The 18,431-nt window shown below is 45.5% G+C and overlaps 1 protein-coding gene across 2 annotated transcripts in view; it reads left to right on the forward strand.

Annotated features, from left to right (window-relative positions):
- Positions 1–287: 287 nt before the first annotated feature.
- Positions 288–18,431, forward strand: part of Esrrg (estrogen related receptor gamma) — a 613,611-nt gene continuing 595,467 nt past the window's right edge. The window contains exon 1 of one of the 2 annotated variants that reach the window (XM_026779823.1): positions 288–307. The gene's annotated coding sequence lies outside the window, so the exon portion shown is untranslated. Of the gene's footprint in view, positions 308–888; positions 906–18,431 lie in introns of those variants that run through there. The other variant, XM_026779825.1, reaches the window with a different exon arrangement.

An 18,431-nucleotide genomic window follows, 5' to 3' on the forward strand; every position in this document is an offset into this window, starting at 1 on the left:
GGTGTGTGTGTGTGTGTGTGTGTGTGTGTGTGTGTGTGTGTGTAGGGGAGAGGGGGAGGTCCTTTGCAAATTTGCGCTAATTCCATCGAAAAGTTCGCTATTTATAGTCTACACCCCGCAGCCCGAACCCTGCGCCCGATTCCTCGGGCGGAGTGCGAGAGGTTCCCGTGGTGCCCTGTCTCGCTGATGTCCGGTGATTTGTTTGCTTTCCCCTCTTGCAGCCGGCGACCAAGCGGACACCCTCGGGGACACTCAAAGCCACCTATTCCCGGGAGCTCGGGCAGCGACCCCCCGCACGCGTGATTCTGTGAGTTGGCGCCGAACCTCCGGGTACACGCGGGAGGCGCTGTCGCTCGCCGCTGTGACTGCCGTGGGTCGCGCTGTCCTCAGCCTTTGCCACCCCCACCCCCAGTCGGGGGCTCTAGTTTGCTCTCTTCCTGCTGCCCCCCTTTTCCATTTTTATGCACCCCCGCTCCCCTCTCTAGCCTGCTCTTAACTTGAAACCGAGTTTGCTTTTTGACTCTGAGAGGGGAGAGCCCAGTGGCTTCTCAGCGTGAGGCGGTGATGGGGGTGGGGAGCAAGGGATGGGTGTACTGCGTGCTGGGGACTGGTCCCGGCCCGGGCCACGGGAAGGGGGTCGTTTGGGCTCCGAGGGCGCCTGCTGCCCGCCCTAAAAGCGCCGACCCACGCTCTGGGAGGAGGGGACGAGGTATTTCCCGCTGGGGACGCCCCCATCCCTCCGCGTAGCTTTGGCCTCGGCGACGCCGGAGTACCAGGGTCTGGAGCTACCCCGATTCCCTTCAAGCTCGGATTGGTCTTAATCACAACCCCCTGAATCATCTCTGAGCAGAAAAGAGGGGAAAGGAAGGAAAGCCATGGCCTGGGGCTTGTCTGAAAGAGTCAGGGTAAGGTCCCTCAACTCCAGCCAGGCACCCTGGACTCTGCCACCCGTTTTTCCAACCGTTGCAGGCAGGGCTTGCTTAAGGCGGGGCGAAACGTGGCTGAGGGTAAACCTTGACCTTGTCCTTTTTTTCCCTAAGCGTCGGAGCCTCAAGCACGGTTTCTGAGTTTTGGAAATTGGCTGTTGGGGTGTAGTGGGTATTGAAAGCTCCCCGGACCCCGGGGCGAATGGAGCGCTCAGGCACGCGTGGACAGCGACGGGCTCTGGGCGGCTGTGCAAGCTCAGCCGCGGCCAAACACTCTTTCCCGCAGGCGCGTGGTGGCCCGCTTGTGGCTCCTTCTTGGTGTGTCAAAGTGCCCTTCGCAGTCTTGGCGGAGGCAACACCTCGAAGGGGAGCAATGCAGGGAGGTTTGCAACTGCAAAGAATTCTGGTTTCCTATCAGTCTGGCCGAAAATGAGAGCACAGTCTGGGATTCGCATCTCTACCGTGGCCCAGTGTCCCCGCTACCAGCATCTCGGCGCAATTCGTGAGCCCCATCAATTTTCTTGATACAATGGATCTCACTTTAGGATCCTTTTTGGGGCCTCGTCCCACTCAAAGTCGTCAAGGCTGTCTTTGAGGACAGATAGGGGAAGAGCGAAGGCTCTGCATAAACTTTAGGCGGTGCCCATGGAGTGGGCCTCTATGCACACCGGAAGTTCCCCACTGCTGCACACCGGAAGTTCCCCACTGCCTACAGAACAAGGAGAAGACCTGCTGGGCCTTGGCAGCCTCCTTTCCAGTCCCTCTCCCTCCAGGCTTCACACTGCCGGAACTGTCTGGTTCAGGCTGGATGGTGGGCACCCACACCTAGTCCTGATCTGCCCAGAGTCTCTCTGAAGCAGGCTTCAGACAGTTTTCAGGTCCTCTGCCAAAAGCAAAAGCCAGCTTCTGCCACTATCCCCAAGCAGCTTTTGGAGATCTTAGCATGCTGTCATAGCTCAAAAGTGGTAGTATTGAACCTTACTGTCCAAATCTGGGAATTAGACGTCCTAGGTCATAATTTTTATTCCTGCTTACCCTTCCCAAGATAATGAATGCCATCTCTGGGTTTGTAGGAGCTGCTGGCCCTGTGTTTAAGGTGAAAGGAAGGAGGAAGGAAGGAAGGAAGAAAGGAAGGAAGGGAGGAAGGAAGGAAGAAAGGAAGGAAGGAAGGGAGGGAGGGAGGGAGGGATAAAAGGAAGGAAGGATGGAGAAAGGAGAAGTGAGAGGGAGGGAGAGGAGGGGGAAGGAAAGAAAAAGGAAAAGCCAGGTGAGAAAAGATGAAAGAAGGGCCTCTTTGAAAGGGAATGGCCTCTTGCTGCATGCTTCTCTGTGTGGACTATGAAAGGAACATAAGCCTTAGGAAGGGCAAGAGCTACCTCTAAATTAAACCTTTCCTCACCCCCATTACAAAGGCTTTCTCTATTTGGACTCAAAAAAAAAATTAATGCTTAGAAGATGCTGGCCAAAGATGGGGAGATCCAGTGCCCCTCCAAAATAGAGGTTATTCTACTTTGGTATAAACTGGGATTCTTTTTTGTTGTTGTTGTATGTTTTTGTTTTTCGAGACAGTATTTTTCTGTAGCTTTGGAGCCTGTCCTAGAACTCGCTCTGTAGACCAAGCTGGCTTCAAACTCACAGAGATCTGCCTGCTTCTGCCTCCCGAGTGCTGGGATTAAAGGCGTGTGTCACCTCTGCCTGTCTTAAACTTGGATTCTTGAAGTTGAATACAGTCCACAAGGTTCCTGGACTCCTCCCCTCCCCCGGGTAATTTTGGATTGTATAAGCTTTGTGATCTGCAAGCTCCTCCAGCTTTGATGATGTGTGACCTTAGGACTGGGAAGCTTCCTTTGCTCAGTGAAGCAAAATAAACTTGGGTTGGAATAACTTCACACCACTGTTTAGGGCTGAAATCCTTGACTTCTGAGCTCCCTGGTGCAGGTTCAGTTCTGTCTTCTGCCACTTATCTTGAGGTGGCTTTCAGTCCCTCCATTTCAGCCTTTCCCCACTGGTCAAGGCTTTAGTGAAGAAGTTCTCTTTCAGAGTATGACGCCTTAAGGCCTTTCCACCAAACAGCTAGAACCAAGGAAGCAACAGTCAGGGGAAGGAAAGAGGTGGCAGCAGGCAGGAGACTTGTTTGTTTGCAAATCAATGAATGAATGAAGAATTGTTGTTCTCTGATATGCCCCATTTTCAAGTAGCTCTGGACAGTGGCAAAAAGGAGTGTCCTTTTGCAAATTCTTGAGTTTTGTGGCTTATAAGTCAGCCCCTCACAGAGGGGCTTCCAGAAACAGTGCTGTAGGATTTTCAGGCGTTTTCTACCTGACCTTTCATTATAGTTACAAACAGTGGCTACATTTTAATCTTTTTTCTCCTTTTTTTTTTTCTTTTGGTGGTTACTGAAAGCTGTGGAGTGCACGCAATGTGAACTCTCCTCTCTCCTGACCAAGAGAATTTTATATCCTTAAAATTTCTTGCTGGGGACCACATTCCCTCTCTTCTTCAGACCCACCTCCAAGGTTTTAGCTACCAACCAGCACTACAGAAGTGTGGCTGAGCCTCACAGAGACTGAGATGACCTTAGAGTCAACCACAGTTCCCCTTCTCACTCCCCCTCTAAGTGTTGCTAGAAGAAGAAATGCATGCACCTGCTTGGGTGGAATCACAAAACAATCCTTTTAACTTCCTGCTTTTCCACTCTTTCCCTGCCCCACCCCAACACAACAGGGCCTTTCTTGGGTGAGGAACCCTGCTCTATAGCAGTGGGATATTCCCAGTTTAGGTGCCCCCTTGCTCCCCGGGATCTTTGTGCTGAGAGGGGAGAGGCGAAGGAGCTGTCCTGGACCAAGAACTCTTGTCCGTGTCTCTGCCATATCTCATTGCTGTTAGCTGGAGCACTGGGCCACTTTAATATACACCATAAGGTTATGTGTGTGGGGGAACAAAATTTATAGATCCTGTGACTATCTCAGCCACTCTTTGAGGTTGAGGTCTGTATTTTGGTCAGTGACTTTCACAATCTGACAGCCAGCATAATTTACAACCTCAGCAGCTTTCTGCACCCACCTCTGTCTCAAGATTTTGACACAAAGTCAAAGGTTTCTTTTCAAGTTCTTGTTCACCTTCAACAGGTTGGTTTCAATTTCTGTTTCTCAAATTTCCTTGCACTAACACTCCACGAACCAGGTTATATTCGGTTTCTGTGGGGCAGGATGATTCATCCCACAGTTTCCTGGGTTGTTCTGGCTAAAACTGCCTCTGCCCTCATTCAAGGGAGATGCACACTTGAACTGCAAGAAAGGGATCTTTAAAACCTAGAGTTGTTCAGATACACTCTCTCTTTCTTCTCCCTTCCTCCTCCCCTCTTCTTCCTTCTCCTGCAGTTTGGGAATAAATCTGCTCAGGTAAACATTTAAACAGTCATGTCATAAAGATAAGTGTGATTTGTTATGTAGTGAATTCTTTGAGGTATTTTCAAGTCGTAGACCAGATTGCTCAGGTAACTCCAGGACACTGTGCCTTTCACAGGAACTGACCACGACACCCATTTTCAGACTCTTGAGTTCCCTTTGCACGGTGTCTTTATGGTCTTATTCTCTTATTCAGTTTGGTTTGTGATCAATTGTTTTAACCAGCACTCGTTTAAATAGACCCCCCCCCAGATTTGAAATGTGTCCAGTTTCTCTACCCATGCAGCCTAACTGATAGAAGTTTACAGTGCAGAAAAACAAACTTCAGAATGTGTAGCTTGTTCCACAGACCTGGTTGTTAAAGCTGTATTTTATAATTGCTTTTAAGTTTTTTTATTTGGGAATATTGGAGACTGAGCGCAAGTCTCACACATGCTAGGAAAGCATTCAAACACTGAGCTACATAGCAAGACTGAAAGCTGTATTGTATTGCCAACGCTGTGATAGTAAATTAATCAAAAAGCAAAGAAACATTTTTCTTGTGGGAGAAAAGCGTATGTCATCTTTTCCAGCAAGGTTTGCTGAATAATTAGTTTGTCTCCAGTGCTCTTTATTTCCCTATATCAGATAGATTGCTCTGCCCGGCTTACTTGCCTGCTGCCAATTAAAGAAAGATTCAAGTTACTGATCTCTGAAATCACATCCCTCTTCTTTCCAGTAGAATTAATGTGCAAATATTTTTAATTACACATTCCAGTGTAATTTGAAAGGGAGAAGGTCCCACATGTACCCTTTAATGAATGGTGGCCAAAGTAGCTATGGAGACACAGGATGGATTGAGGTTCCACAGGCAGAATGATGAACTCAATAGTGCCAATCAAGGGCAAGGGCAAGGGGCTAATGTCCCAGTGAGCAGTGTTTGGGGTGGAGCTCGCTGTATAGTTCATCTTAGGAAGCCTGTTGAGGAGATGTGACACACTTGTTTGATTCCTCATGCTGAGAAATAAATAAATATTAAGGTGATGTAAGTAGAAGCCACTTTTGCATTCCCCCCACTGGAGCCTTGAAATAGTACTGTTTTTGCTTTCAAATGTGGGAAAGTTAAGAGAACTAAAAAACTTGTGACTTAAATGTGTGTGTATATTTGTGATTGTTGTGTGTATGTGTTTATCACATATATACATATTTGTATGGGTCTGGATGGGTACATATGCACGCATGTGCATGAAAACGGACTCAAGAGGTAGATGCTTGGTATACTTTTAGATCTCTCTGCATGTACTATGTATGTATGCATGTATGTATGTATACATGCATGTATAGATGTATTATGTCACTGTGTGGAGGTCAGAGCACAGCTTTGAGAAATGTTCTCCCTCCACCTCTGAGGCAGAGTATCTTTTACTTCTTCTTCTGTGCTGCTGGTTGCCCACCCACTGACCTCTGAACTTTCTGGGCATTCCCCCTTTCCACTTTGCTCTCTCTCTCTCTAGGAATTATGGGATTACAGCCATGTCACACATCCAGCCTTTACCATAGGAACCTTTTCTGTGGGCCCTGGGGATCTAAATCAGCTCACCTGGCTTTTGCAGCTACTGTTTTTACTGTTGAGCTATCTTGCTGGACCCCATTTTTGAAACAGGTTCTCTCATCGACCTGGAGTTTATCAATTGGCCTATCATCTGTCACCAAGCTGCAGGGAGCCCCCTGCCTCCACTGTTCTCCTCTAGCTCAGGGTCACCAACAGCAAGCCTCCTGTTGTTTTTTCTTGGGCGCTGGGAACCCAAACTTGGGCCGTCATGCTCGCATAGCAGAGACTTCAGCAATGGAGAGCATCCCAGCTCCCAGTTTTGATGAGTTCTAATTTAATAGGAGGCAATTCTAATAATCGCTGCAGTCTGCATCCGGAAGAATCAATGTAGACACAGCTCTTGAAAAAAAAATCCAAAAATATTGTAGTCTTAAATAACGAGGACTCTTTGAAACTGTCTGCATTTTATTAAAAGCAGACTGCCACAGCACGGGAGAAACCACCCTTGTTGTTCAGGAAAGGGAAGTGGCTGGGGCTCGGTGACCTTTTTTACTAGAAGTTCTGACTTATTCAGATAAGCTGTCCTCTATGAATGAGACCTTTTATCTCCAAATGACAGTCACTGTTGTTTTAAAAATTATTCCCATCGAATTCATCTACCAAGAAATTTCACGTAACCTCCTCTGTTTAAACAACATTAAGGATCTGACTTATGCCAACAAGAACCAGGAAGAGCTAAGTAAAGGGCGGCAGATTGTCCCTAGCTAGTGCCTAGCCGTACAGGCCTGGGTAGTCAGGTAACGTGCTGATAAGTTTCCTGGGAGGGAGGTCTTTGAGTCAGAAGGGGAAGGCATTATTAAAGAGTTAGCTGGCACAGTGGCTCATGCCTGTAATATCAGCACCCTAGAAGCTGAGGCAGGGGGATTGCTATGGGTTCAAGGCCAGATGATGCTGAATAGTGAAATCCTATCTCAAAACACGATTAGAAAGTCAACAAGAGAGAATGCATATAGTGGATGTTATAGAATGTCACGGTGCCTCCTGACTCATGTTGGTCACTTTTGGACAATTCATTTATTGATTGAAATAATACATATGTTAGTTTGAATCAAATTTTTATTTTACTTAGTTATCAAGTTATGGGAGAGCAAAGCCTGTTGCCAATGCAGGTTCAAGGCCTCTGCCTTTTCCAATTGCCTTGGTAGTCTGAGCTTATAGCCACGTCATTTTATGGAGGATGCTATTAGGTAAACCATTAGATCATGAGATACTTTGTAAATGCCATGGATACTTGTTAGCAGACAAGAGTCCTGAGGACCTCCAGGGACAACCATTCCCTTGCTGTGGGGTTACTCCTCCATCTCATAGTTATCGTGGGGATAAAAGGAAAGGAACATGCTTGACACCAAGCATTTCAAAGTGCATTGTGCAGTTCCTTGTTTACATAGATATTATTCTAAGAGTTAAAATTATTCTAAAAACTGAATTGAGCATGGTGAGGCCTTCCTGTAACCCAGTACTCAGGGACTGAGACAGGGAATCATGAATTCAAGGCTATTCTGGGCTGCATAGAAATACCAATACTACACTGGCAATGACAAGAAATGTGGTTGGGGGGATGTATGTAGTTCAGTGGTAGAGCGCTTGTATAGCATATATGATGATTAGTTTTGTTCACCAACACAACAACAACACACACATTTTCTTGAAAGTATTGTAAACCAGGTACTCTCATTGTTTCGGCAGTTTTAAGGTTGAACAAATGGAGACACACTCACATAGCTGATTGAAGACAGCTGGAGCTATAGACGGAAGTCTCTTTCCCGCCCAGTTCCGCTGACATTCAGTCCCAAAGAAACACACAGAGGCTTATTAATTAGAAATCGTTTGGTCTCTTACCTCAGGCTTATTATTAAGTAACTCTTACAACTTAAATTAACCCATAATTTTATCTATGTTTAGCCACGTGACTTGGTACCTTTTCTCAGGCATTCTCATCTTGCTTCCTCTGCATCTAGCTGGTGACTGCATCTCTTTCCTCTTTCCAGAATTCTCTTAGGTTGGTTGCTCTGCCTATACTTCCTTCCTGGCTAATGACCAACCAGAGTTTTATTAAACTAATATGAGTGACAAATCTTTATGTACAAGAGAATTATACCACAACATGTAGTGTTTTGTTTACTTGTTTTATGAGACACAGTTTTGTGTAGCCCAGGCTAGCTTTCAGCTTGCTATATAGGCAAGCTTGGCCTTGAACTCCTAAATCTTTCTGCCTCTACCTCTTGCCTACTGTAATGGCAGGCCTGTGCCGCCATTGCTAGCAAGAACTAGATACTGAACCACAAAGTCTAGTTCTAGAATCCTTGTTCTGGTTTATCTGCTGCAGTATGCTGACTGCTAACAATTTAACACCTACAAGTTTCCAATTAAAACCTAAATCTCTATATTGATTGATTAACTGTGTATTACTTGGGTAGCTATTACCTTAGCCGGCTTCTCTTGAAGCATGGGACACTCTAGCAACACTCAGCTGCTTTTCTCCACCCTGTGATGTCTATCATCACCTGAAATGGGTTGTTTCTGTCACCTATTCACACTAACCTAGCTCGGCTGAATTCTTTTCTTTGCTATCTGCTTGAGTATTAGACTCAGCTATTTTGGTACATCTAACATAGGCTAAAGGCAAGCAGGAAAACCCTTGCCATCAAAGCCTGTAGAAAAATGCCAATGATAACCAGTTAGAGGATCTTCAGGTGCAAGCTGAATTCTACGAAAACCTTTATTGCTAGCAGTGACTGGATCACAGAGCAGTGAGAACCTCAAGTTGGTTGATGAATTGCTGATTCTTTTGGTTTGGACCTGTCCTTTCCAGCTTGAAGATGAGCAGTGATATCATCGTATCTTCACAAGGTTATTCCCTGGAGGAGGGAGGAGGAAGAAAAGAGAAGGAAGGAGGGAGGAATGAGACCCATGAGCAGACACACCCACACACACTCCCTAAAGTTACACATAGGTGGAGGAAAGCTAGGGTGGGTGGCCTCCAGGATGGTATACAAGTGAGGACTCTTCAGAGGTACAAATGCCCCCTTTTGTGATTTATGCCCGTTGCAGGGCGGAAACTTCAGTGAGGAGTTTGGCAGTGGAATCCTTTCTTTTGGGGGGGGTGTCGGTGGTGGTTTATTTTTCAAGACAGGGTGTCTCTACATGTCCCTGGCTGTCCTGGGAACTAGCTCTGTAAACCAGGCTGTCCTCAAACTCAGAGATCCTCTAGCCACTGCCTACTGAGTGCTGGGACTAAAGGTGTCTTCAATCATGCCCTGCAGAATGCTTTTGTTGGTGCGTTAATGACCCCCTTATCTAGAGCGAAGAGAAATCTACAGTCCTTTCCAAGGAAAGGTCACCTGACCCTCTTTGACCCATGCAGCAAGTATTTAAAACCAAGTTTAAGGATCAGAAATGTGGCCCAGGGATGTATCTCACTTTGGGTTTGATCCTTGGCACTGGATAAACCAGACATGATGACACATACTAGCATTTAGGATGCTGGAGGCAGGAGGATCAGGTGTCTGTGGTCATCATCAGTTATTCAGTGAGCTCAAGACCATCCTGCACTACATGAGGCTTTATTTAACAAACCCATCAGAGTGGGTATGAGCACAACCAATTTTACCAAAAGCAAATGTTTGTTTGCATAGATGCGCAAGAACCAGAGTGTCCATCTTACTGATGCAGCATCTTAGAGATGCCTGAGAATCATCTGGGGTGCAGAGTTCTCTTATTTCAGTACTTATTTGAGTTTTCTGTGTCGTCTGTGAGGCAGAAATGAAGTAACACCCGATCCTTGAGAGCGTGAACTTGCTGCGCGGCGCACCTTTCCATGGTGGTATATATTCTGGTGCATTCTAGTTTTCCAATTATATTTATTATTGACCAGGGTGTTTTATTAGTCAAACAGTCCTTCTGTAAATATGTCAGTGTCAAACAAAGCGTTTGCCATTTGTTGCTCTTAAGGCTAAAGGTTTTGTTCCCTCAAGGTCTGATGTCAAGCAGAAGAGACCGTGGATTCTGTGCTGTGGCCAGTGTCCTATTTCTTGGCCTTCTTGGTGATCTGGCAAGTTCCAGGGCCATATGCATGGGAATACTGTACTGTCTACTAGTTTTTCGGGCTGGTTGGCATGGTGGCAACATGGCGTAGTCGGGCCAGCCTGTTTTCTCTCTTTCAATACCAGAAACCTGGTTTGTGTCACCATGATTTTATGCTGTGGTTTTTGTTTTGTTTTTTCTTGAGCCACTACCAGATGTTATTACAGTTGCAGACTTACTGTGTTGCTGAACAGTGTGTTTTCTGCCTGCAGGCATTCAAGGCAGAACTTCATACATGATCTCCTCATAGGGTGCTGTAGGGCAAGTGGGTTTAGAATGGTGTCATGAACTCCAAAGAAGGAAGCAAGGCTTGGCAATTATTTCCTATCATGGTACAACTCACAAGGGCATAGGCCTGCAACTCAATCCCATCCCTCTGATTTCAAGCCCATGTCCCTGAGAGCGTGAAAACAACCCATAGTTTTCAGATAAAAGATGTTGGCATGTATATTACCCTCAAATAGTTTCTTGAAAAATATGTCTGTGAAGTCATGGGCTTCTCAGTTTTCATTACTGGATGCTTCAGAGGTTTATATGAACTCAAAATGTCCCATGACTGTTGAAGGCAATTTGAGAGGTGGTGTTTTCTAGACTGTTTACCATCTTCTTTATAGAGAAAACTAGTAGTGTGCAGAGCACATCTGCGAATTCCTGGGACCGCTGAAGGACCCACAATACTAGTCTCCATATAGAACATGAACATGGGACTCCCCGGACCTCCTCCTTCCCCAGCCTGGTGGTGTCTTCATACTTGAGTGAATGTAGGTTTCTTGTGGGAACACGGGGGCAGGACAGAGTGAAAAAGCTGATGTCCTGGAGTCCCGATCAGCTTGGAGTTGTCATGGAAGGTCCTGGGTTGGGTGTACATTTGGATGTAGAGTGCATGTCTCTCATCTCTCTAGCTGAAGAGGTTTGAGGCAGAACGGTTACCCTGTCCTTCAAGGATTCTGAGACCACCTTAGAGCAATCAAAGTGAGGAGGGTGGGCTAATAGGAGTCTCACGTTGGTCCACATACACCTATGCTGCAATTCATCAGAGGACTTCCATTCTTTAGCTACTGTAGCTGTGGGGAAAAGGGAAACAGGCATTTGGAGAGAGTCATCTTAGTTTAGATAATTACCTACGCTCCTCTCTGTTCTCTTCTCCCCCTACCTCCACACTTTCCTCTGTTCTCCTCCTCTCCCCCTCCACTACCTCTCCTCTTCTTTCCTCCTCTTTCTCCTCCCCCACCTCTCTTTTACTGTCAGGAAGTATCTGTATCTAAACAGCAAAAGAAGCGCTTGGCAACTGCTCAGGTAAACTAAGAATATGTCCTCACCTGATGGATAGATTCAAATAGTTTAAACTGTTGACATTTATCAAGTTACCTTGAAACCTTCCACATCACCACCTTGCTCCTCTCACACGGAGACCTTAAAGAAGCCTTTCAATGTTTGCTTTTCTTAGTTGTCACAGCATTCCAAGATGTGTCGCCTTTGTGTTAGCCGCGTGCTGTACACATCAGCAGGCCTAACCACCTTGTTTCTAGCACTCATACAAATGAAATAAAGACACGTAGTATTATCCCAGTAGTTCAGGTAGCCATCGTCTGAATATTTAAGTACTTGAGGCAAATTATATTCTCAACGTTTCCAGAATGATCTGAATACATGTTTAGCTCTTTGTTCACCGGTAGGATTCTTCAGTTTTCTATGTGCTGGTCTCCTCTCTCCCAGTCTCAGTGGAGTTTACTCTTTCCATTTTTTTCAGTGTGAAGAAGACTTGAGGTTGGTGACTGCCTGCAGGGAACCTGTATCTAAGGCTCTCTCAGAAAGAATGGGACTCGATGTTGGTATGATCCCAAACAGACATCTGTTAAGTGCGAAGTGGAAGGGTTACCAACACCCTGATAGACTTAAAGGAGCTTAATTTGGACACAAAGATTAGAGAAGGCTCTCCTGGAGATCGCTGTGAAGCCAGAGATAGAATTGATGGAGTATTGACCAAGGTTTCTGTTCCACCTAATCCCACAGCCATTCACTTCCAAAGAAACACACAGAGGCCTACATTAATTATAAACTGGTTGGCTTATTATCTCAGGCTTCTTCTTTTTTTTTTTTTTGGTTTTTTGAGACAGGGTTTCTCTGTGGCTTTGGAGCTCGTCCTGGCACTAACTCTGTAGACCAGCCATCTTTTACATCATAAATTAGCCCATAATTCTTGTCTGTGTTAGTCACGTGACTTGGTACTTTTTATCTGTGAGGCATTCTCATCTTGCTTCCTCTGTGTCTGGGTGACGACTGCAGACTGAGCCTTTCCTCTTCCCAGAATTCTCCTGTTCTGGTCGCCCCACATATACTTCCTGCCTGGCTACTGGCCAATCAGCATTTTTTATTAAACCAATACAAGTGACAAATCTATACAAGGGAAGAAATAGGTCTGACATTTCGCATAAGAATGCAAGAATGTGAATAGACAGAGAAGTAGGACGATGTAAGGTCTACTGGGAACACAATAGAAGCATGTTTAGGGTGACGGGAGGGGGCTACTAATTGGGAAGAGGATGAGGACTATTATTATTCAGGGCTTCTTGGGTACCATAAGGTCCATGAACCAGCTGTCCTCACATCAAGCAAAGAGGATTATTATTGATTGTTGTGCCATATGCAGTGTTTAGCTCTTCTCCTGGGAAGTGATTGCTAAGAAGTACATTTTCCAGAATCCTTTGCATCTAGCTGAAGTCAAGCAATTGTTCTCAGTTATGGACAGTGTCTACCCACCTCACTGAAGTGATTGGGAAGCCAGTGCGCCTTTTCTATCATGGACCGTAGAAGGAAATAGACTGTAAACAGAGTCTTCAACATCATAGGGGAAAGAGAACTATGAAATGAGGGAGGCCGAATCTGTTCTGGGTTTTGTGTACTGAGAAGTGAGTCTTCTTTGGGTCAAGTTCTGAGATGTGTGATTTATCTTTCTGAGCAGTAAGAATTGCCATGCTCAAGATGGGCACTCTTGCAGGCCTATTTCACAGTGGTTCACATGCGACTCAGGGTCACATAACTAGGAAGAGCAAGGGCCAAGATGCAGGTCCAGGCTTGTCTTCACAGTGCTTCTCTAGATTGCAATACTGCCTACATGCTAAGGAGTGACAAGAAGTATCTCCCTTGTCACCCCAGACATTGTTTGCTGGTCAAGACTGTGGAGGCAATTGTTCATGTAGTAATTCTACTTGAAAGTCTGTATTATTAGGAGAAAAAATAATTAGCATGGTTTCATGAAGACATGGTTCTGTGAAGACAGAGTTCTATGAAGACATGACTCCATGCATACATGGCTCTGTGTAGGCATGGTTCCTTGAAGACATGGTTCTGTGAAGACATGGTTCCATGAATACAGGGCTCCGTGCAGACATGGTTCCGTGAAGACTTGGCTCTGTGAAAACATGGTTCCATGAATATACGGCTCTGTGAAGACAGAGCTCTGTGAAGACATGGTTTCGTGAAGATGTCATGACTCTGTGAAGACATAGCTTGCCTTTCAAGGGTGAGGCCCTGAGGTCTCATCTCTAAAACCCACACAAAGTTGCATGGGGTAGAAATCATCTATAATGCCAAGCACCCCTAAGGGTAGATGGTGAGAGGATGGTATTCACTGATTTTTTTTCTCTTATTTTCACCTCTTTTGAAACTGTCAACTCCTTGATCCCTGCTTTGGCTCACAAGTCATCTCTCTCATAGACTTGTAGCATGGTCAATGGTCTCCCAACTGGTCACCCTGTCTCTTATATCAACCCATCGAGGGCATTCTTCAAACAACTGGGAGAGTGATTTTTCTAAAATATAAATGTGGATCATCATTTCAGTCCCTTTTGACAACTCTTCACTGATTTCCAGTGGCACACACCCAACTTTCCTTATGGAACACTGGAGTCTCTCCACGGCCTGTCCTCCAGTCTCTCCAGACTTGTGTCTGACCCTGTATTGACCCCTACCCCAGCTTCAAACACAGTGAGCAGTGACAGACTATTTCATTTCTGTCTGTTTGCTTCCGTGCATCCTTTCTGCCTGATAAATGATTATGTATCCTTCCAGACCCAAAGGGGATGATCCCTGCACACCCAACATGGTGGCACTATACCAACCCTCTTCTAGGGAAACCGTGTCATTATTCTGTGGACTTCCTTTTCGGACTTGTCTCTCAGGATGTCTCCTGAGAATTAGACCTGAGCAGAAGGAGTTCTGGTCTCTGTGCTGACAGTTGCTTCCACTCTTCTAACAGACCTGGGCACTCATCAGATAGTTGCACAGAGAAATGTGGAATTCCCACCGGGATACACTGTGAGGAAGTGAAAAGGACGTGACACAGGAGAGTTGAGCTGATACGGGACGATCTCTGACTAACAAAATGGGCCTGAGATGTGAACATTGACCTCTGTACCTGAGGAAGGGGGGGATGGAGAAACCCCTGGAAGAGGGAATGCAGGTCTGTCATGGTGAGCGTGTTTGTAAACCCAGTCCTCAGGACAGAAATGGAGGGTTCTGAGCTTGAGGCAAGCCTGGGCTAATTCCTTCTTCATCTTTGTTTTCTCAATCGTGTGTGTGTGTGTGTGTGTGTGTGTGTGTGTGTGTGTGTGTATGTGTGTGTGTACGCGTGTGTGCTCACACACACCATGCATCTGTGAATGCCGAAGGAGCCAGAGGTGTCTGGTCTGAAGCTGGAATTCCAGGCAGTTGTGAGCTGTCTGACATGGGTGCTGGTAATAGAACTCAGATCTCCTGAAAGAGTGCTAACCACCGAGCCATCTTTCCAGCCCCTAGCCTGGGATACAGAGTGAGTCATTGTCTCACGTAACAAATCAGGACTCAGTAAAAAATAAGGTTCAGTATGTGTGTGAGCGAGACACAGGAGGACGTTGGGACAGTAGGGCTAGACACTGAAGAATACCAAGAGCCATGTTACCTTATGAGGGTTTCTTTATCTGGCAGGAATTAGAAGCCGTATTAAAAGACAGAAAGGACTAACCATGTGAGCTAGGAGTAGAGCACTTACTTGTCAAGCAAGGCTCTGGGTCCCCAACCTTGGGATCAGATAGATAAGAGATTGGTAAGACAGGATATTTTTTCTTTTTTTCTTCCTTTTGAAAATAATTCATCCTGGGCTGGGGAGATGTCTCAGCTGCTCTTACTATGTCCATTTTGGGCAGATGACAGCTGCCTTTTAACTCCAGCTCCAGAGAAATCTGACGCCCTCTTCTGGCCTCCATGGGGACTACACTCTTTGCACATAACAAAATACAGACACACATGCATATACTCATAATACAAAATAAAAAAAAAACCCTCAAATTGTAAAGAGTTCATCCTATCTGCTTTATGGACAGAAAGTTTGGAACTGCCTAAGTAGGTGATGGTGACTTGTTAAATGAGATGTGCTAAAATATCAGATGAGGGTTGTGGAAGGAGATGGAACGGAATGTTTTTAGGACGGGATATGATAGATCAGTCGGAAGAGGTCCTTCCCTACTTAGATGGCTGTGAAGGCTGACAGTGGGGCTGAGGTACAGTGTGAGAAAATCGGTGTGGAGAGAGTTCCAGTGTGAAGTGTTGCTTAATCAATTTTGGGGCCGCAGAGAAAACAAAGATAGATAATGAACTTGAACTAGGAAGAGGTTGCTTGAGTTCAGTTTGGGGATTCTTGTCCACGCTGGGTCAGCATGTTGCTTCTGGGCCCACAATGAGACCACACATCATAGAGAGAGCATGTGAGAAGGAAACCACTCACCTTATGGTGGCCATAAAACAGAGAAAAGAGGAACGTGAGAGGAAACGAGGAACAGAGGAACGGATTAATATCTCAGTATCCCGTTCAAGGACCTGCCCTGTTGATCTAACTTCTTTCTGCCCGGCCCAAGCCCGGAAAGTCCCTAGACTGACAGTCATGCTTTTAGTAGGTGGTCTTTTGCAGAGCCATTTGAGACAAGAGCAGAAACCTTGGGAAGAGCCAGGAGGCTTTATTCTGCTGTGTGTCACATGCGTTTCTATTCCTTCATATCTACCATGTTATAATTATGTTATGCTGGTCTTGCAGTGGGTTGTGAGCTGCTCGAAGCAATGAGATGACATTCACTTATTATTACTTTTTCGTTTTTGCGTGTGTGTCCCTGGTACCTATTTTTGTATCCGTGTATAATATTGCCAAGTAAATGCCTTTGCAGAAGTGCTCCGGCTGACTCCAAATGCCCGCACGTTTTCTCCCACACCAGCAATAGAGAGGGAGGAACAAAGCGAAACTGGAAAGGCAAGTTGGGGCTCAGTGGTCGAGTGCTTTAAATCCCTGGCTGAGCAGTTACATTAAGACATAAAATGTAATTAAACTTGGAGTTTACATTTACTTTCCAGTCCGCTCTTTGTTTCAAATAGTGCCTCTGTTATTTTAAAAACCATATAGTATTTACTCAAGGGATATTCTCTCCCAAGTAAATCAAAGCCAGCAGCCAAGTTAGGAGAACAGAGAGCTGGTGCTGTGAGAACCGGCTCTGCTTATGCCGAGGTCCAAATGGAGTCAGGAAACATTCCAGAGGAAGGAGGCTGGCAACCCAGAAGTAATGCTACAATGAGTGTGTATTTTTCACTTGCTGTCTTTTGGTTTCGTGTTAGAGGTTAGGATCTGGTCATTAGGGCCAATCTAGAGAGAGGCTTGACGTTTACATGGTCTCTTGCTGGCTTGTTTCAGGAGCACAACTCTGAAGAGATTAATATTGAAGGGCTTCATAATATCGATGTTTCTTGGGATCACAGTCATGGAAAAGATGCTTTTGTCCCTTTCATTTAGTCAGAACCGCACCAGCAGCTCCTGTGCACCCTGAGACAAAGCCGAGTCTATAAATGCCCCGTGAAGTGTTTGGGATAAAAGTTGGCTTGTGCAAGACCTTGTCTGAAGCCCGTTTACACAGTCGTGAATGAAGCTGTTTCATTGTCATTCACCAGGACCAGAACGAGACATCCCTCAGTCACACAAAGACTGTGTTTACCCCCATGAGTACACAGCATTCGTGTGTACAATCCATTCCTTTGTGTAATTGTGAAATCCCTGTCATGTGAGCCAAGTAGCCCTTCTTGTCAGTCTATTGAGAAAGATTTACATCCATTTATTTATTGTGTGTGTGTGTGTGTGTGCACATGCGTATTCACACACGTGAAGTTTGTAGAACTTCTTGTGGGAATTGGTTCTCTTCATCCCCCTTTTACAACGTGGGTCCCAGGGATCAAACTCAAGTCGTCAGATTTGGTGGCAGGCAGTTTTATGCATGATGCCATCTGGCCAGAACCCTTCTTGTCAGAATTGAGCATCATGTGACAGAGAGCCCATCATCTTGATCTCAATCAGTGGCTGTGGCAAGTCTGTTGGTTCCCCCTGTGCTCTGTGGTGACGTCTATAATGTGTGAGGTGTGGCTGTGACAGGTTTCCTGTAACTCCTGTCACAAAGAGAGGCCAGCTGCTAGAAGGTCCTAGAGTAGCTAAGAATTGTATTCAGAAGGTTAGCATGGTGGTTAGGATCTCAGGATCCTGAGCCACATGGCTTAGGTTCATGCCTTAAGCTAGTAATTTCCTAGTATCAGTCTTGGTTCAGCTATGTAACTCTGTGATCTCACCATGCCTTCACATGGGGAGGTTAGTAGTGTATCTACTGCCCAGAATTGCAGAGGGAATTAAAAGTTACCACCAGCAAAATGCTTAGGACAGGAGCTGCTACACAGTAAGTCATTTCTAGCTGCTCTGATTAGATTAGGAGGATGCTCAAGAGATGAGCTTTAGAGAGACAAAGACTAATGAGGGCAAGGTCAGTGGAAGTTCTGCTGGGATCTAAAAAAAAAATTGAATTTTTTGGTCAACCATTAGATGTACATCATCTGCTTGACCTTTTAAACAGAATTATGGTAGAGATTGCTTTCTATAAATAGTCTCTAAAAAGTAGTAGAATATCCAAAAAAGCATTAGGAGGAGCTGAGGGTAGAAGTGGTCTTCAGTGAAGAGCGGAGACCTTGGGATGGTTGGGTCTGTGAAGATAAAGTCCACAAGACACACAGCCAGTTGGTCTTAGAAATGGGTTTAGAAATGCGTGTAACAGCACCAAGTATTTACCTAGCAATTACTAGGTCAGTAGAATTTTGTTTCATTTTACTTATATGATTCCACTTATTTTTTTTTAACTACGTAACTTCATTTTGATGCTTATAAAATTCCACGGAGCCCAATTCTTTTCACTTTACCTGGCCCTAAGCAGAGGCTCTGAGGAGTCCTGTGGCCCTTTGAAGCCCCAAGTGATGTGAAAGCCAGTGGTGAGGCCCTTCCCAGTCCTCCTTATTGTCTGCTCTGTGGTGTTTCCCTCTTTGTGCTGTTGTTGATGTTAGTATCTATCAGTAGTAGGGTGTTTGGGGCTTTGC

Source organism: Microtus ochrogaster, chromosome 6, assembly GCF_000317375.1.
Source record: "Microtus ochrogaster isolate Prairie Vole_2 chromosome 6, MicOch1.0, whole genome shotgun sequence".
NCBI lineage: Eukaryota > Metazoa > Chordata > Mammalia > Rodentia > Cricetidae > Microtus > Microtus ochrogaster.